Source organism: Mytilus galloprovincialis, chromosome 11 (assembly GCF_965363235.1).
Source record: "Mytilus galloprovincialis chromosome 11, xbMytGall1.hap1.1, whole genome shotgun sequence".
NCBI classification, from domain to species: domain Eukaryota; kingdom Metazoa; phylum Mollusca; class Bivalvia; order Mytilida; family Mytilidae; genus Mytilus; species Mytilus galloprovincialis.
Window position 1 is genome coordinate 23761704 of NC_134848.1, and position 2891 is coordinate 23764594.

Below are 2891 nucleotides of genomic sequence, written 5' to 3' on the forward strand. Positions count from 1 at the left end.
CTTTAATCGGTCATTTGATCAGACAAAAGTATTACAATTAAAATCGAAACAACCACAGCTTTATTTAAAAAATTCAACATTTTCTCAGTAACATTTTGTAATATGAAATTTGTAGACAATTATTTTTACCACATTACTTTATCAAGTTGCAATTTACTTTTACTGTAATATTGTTTATAACCCTGTATAAGAGTATATGCAAGCAGGTTTTACATTTCGTTTTAGAACAGTTTACGAGTGAAAGATGGTCTTAGCAGACAAAAAAAAATGTTAAACCTTTGTAATGGTTCTGTTTACATTTTAGCATGATGGAAAACTAATGAAAAATTGCTTTTATTCCAGATTGGGGTATTCTGTTTATTTGTTAAACAAATTGCTGGAAGAAAAACCAGTTGATGACAGCAATCCAATTTATGTCATGTATGACATTGCTTGCAATCTACACAGTCATTTAAAGGTGGGTAGATCTACTTAAATGTTTTATAAACAACTTAATTGCAAAGTAGTTGTATTTAATTTTCTACGGTAATTTTTCAGTAATCATAGATTAAATATTTGTTTTAAGCTCTATTTTATCTCAATTAAAATGGTAAGGGGAAGCAGAAAAAAGATTGATTCTAAGGAAAACATAAGCATTTTGACTAATTTCACAATTGTTTTTAATCATTTATTTATGGTTTTGGTTATTTTAGAAACATGCAGCTTTCTCAGTTTTGGATAAAGTCAAGTTTTCTATACCAATATTTCATTCATGTGGCCATAAAATGAGTTGTCAGGTAAATTTTTAAATTGAAGATTATAGGTTTATTTTAAACGATTTCAGTGTAAACACTTTTATCCTACCTGGATCATTATGCAATCAGTATAGAATGATTGTGTTTTTTATGTTCAAGATGAATTGAAAATGAATGTATAGTTTTCACTATTTAGATATGCCTTGAAAAAGTGAATTGCATAGAAAATTTAATAGAACAAGAACTTTCATATCAGTAATATTTTAATATCAGCATTGCTTACAATTGCATCTGTACTTTTATTGCTTTTCAAAATATGAGCTTACATTTCTTGTATAATTTATTAATTGAAAAATTAAAACACAAATATCTTGCAATCAGTATTATCGAATATGTATTTGTAGATATCTCCCCTAAACCAAAATTCATAATTTGTATTTTTATTAACTTTTAAAAAAGTTATCTCCTCTAAAACTACTTAGCATGAGTTTAGGATGTGAATGTTCAATTATTGATACTTACTACAGGTTTTATATGGTCCAAGACGAACAAGCGGCATAGGTCTTACTGATGGTGAGAGTTTGGATCGACTATGGTCCTACCTTGGGAAATTCTCGAGAATAACAAAAGAAATGACACCGGAAAATAGAATAGATCTCTTGACTGATGCTTTATTACATTATGGTAGTAGAATAAGGAACAAGCTCAGTGAGATATTTTTGTTTGATTCTGATTTAAATGAGTTATTATTATGATTTATGAATAAATGTTTGTATTGCAATTATGCAAAACAGTTGAAATTTTAACCTTAAGAAAACATGTGTTGTTAAAGAATGTGATGGGTGTACCTTTTTAGCAAAGTTTTCAAGTTAGTTAATTAATTTAAGTTGCTTTTTGTTGGTATTTTTTTGTTCTTTATTGCACTTGATAAGGAGTGGATAAAGATACAAGAACAGTTGTTTTAATTTCAATTTTTTAAAATGTTCTTTAGTTAATAATATTTTTTTCTGAAGTTTATATCCCATAAAACGGCCACTTAGAAAGAAAATCATGAAGTCCTTAACTTTCCTGTTTATATGTAAACAATCATTGTAATATATAACTTTAAACTCTTCTGTTTGTTTAATTCAGAAAATAATATGTAAGTTTATAAAACTAATACAGGTGAAAGTCAGTTAAGTTACGTCTTTTGTTCACACATGTGCATGGTTTTATATACATGCATGTAATTGTAAATATATATATTTTCTCTGTAACTATGACATGTAGTTCTGTGAGAATAAAGTTCATTTATTCATTCTGAATATGAGAACAAGTTTGATAGTATAGCACCAAAGCTATGTTTAGGGTAAATAAAACTTATGACTTCTTAGAATTGCTATGTGTGAATATATTACAATTCCATTTGGTAATTTGAACAGTCCCATTGTATTATTTCTTCTGTTGGCCTGACAACTGTTTAAATTCACTTTTATCAAATTGTGTATTTAAGGGAACTTTTAAGGGGAAAATTTTTAACTTTGAAATGTATATATTTCAGGTCAGAGTCTACCTGGGAGAATGAAAAAGGCCATCTTTCTTGATAACACAATTAGTACAACCTTGCAAGAACTTTTAAAACCATTATTAGGTATTTTTCATCTTATAAACTACATTATTCATAAATTGATATATGTTTTGCATACTTTTTAAGTATGTTTCATTATATACATCTTCTTAAAGTTATTAACTTCTATAGAATAAATCAATCATTTATTAAACTTTTACATGTTAAATATCTATTTTATAGTGATGTTTAACTGAACAAAACCTTTAGATACAATCAATTATTCATTACGTCACAAGAAATTAACTTCTTTAAAACCCTGTTTCAAAGTTCTTAAATATTGAATTATTTGTGTATACTGACTCATTATAAAATTTAATTAAACAGGTGTATCTGATGAAATGGTGAATAAACGGATTGAAGATAAAAAACTGATGTTTAGCTCTACTACCAATAATCAGAAATGTATGTTCTAAAACTAAGTCTCAAAACACTATTACAATGTATTGTAAACTTAAGGTGGCTAGGGCGTCTAAATTAAAAATGATAGTATTCTATCGATTCATCTTTCAAATGAAGCATTTACACTAAGAGAATACACTGTGAAATAA

General features: G+C 27.0%; 1 long non-coding RNA gene across 1 annotated transcript; it reads left to right on the forward strand.

The window, feature by feature from the left end:
* The first annotated feature begins 340 nt into the window (after positions 1 to 340).
* LOC143051894 (uncharacterized) lies at positions 341 to 2370 on the forward strand. The gene is made up of 4 exons (XR_012970937.1): positions 341 to 457; positions 693 to 776; positions 1262 to 1442; positions 2275 to 2370. It is a non-coding gene; the product is annotated as an uncharacterized LOC143051894 (long non-coding RNA).
* The last annotated feature ends 521 nt before the right edge of the window (positions 2371 to 2891 follow it).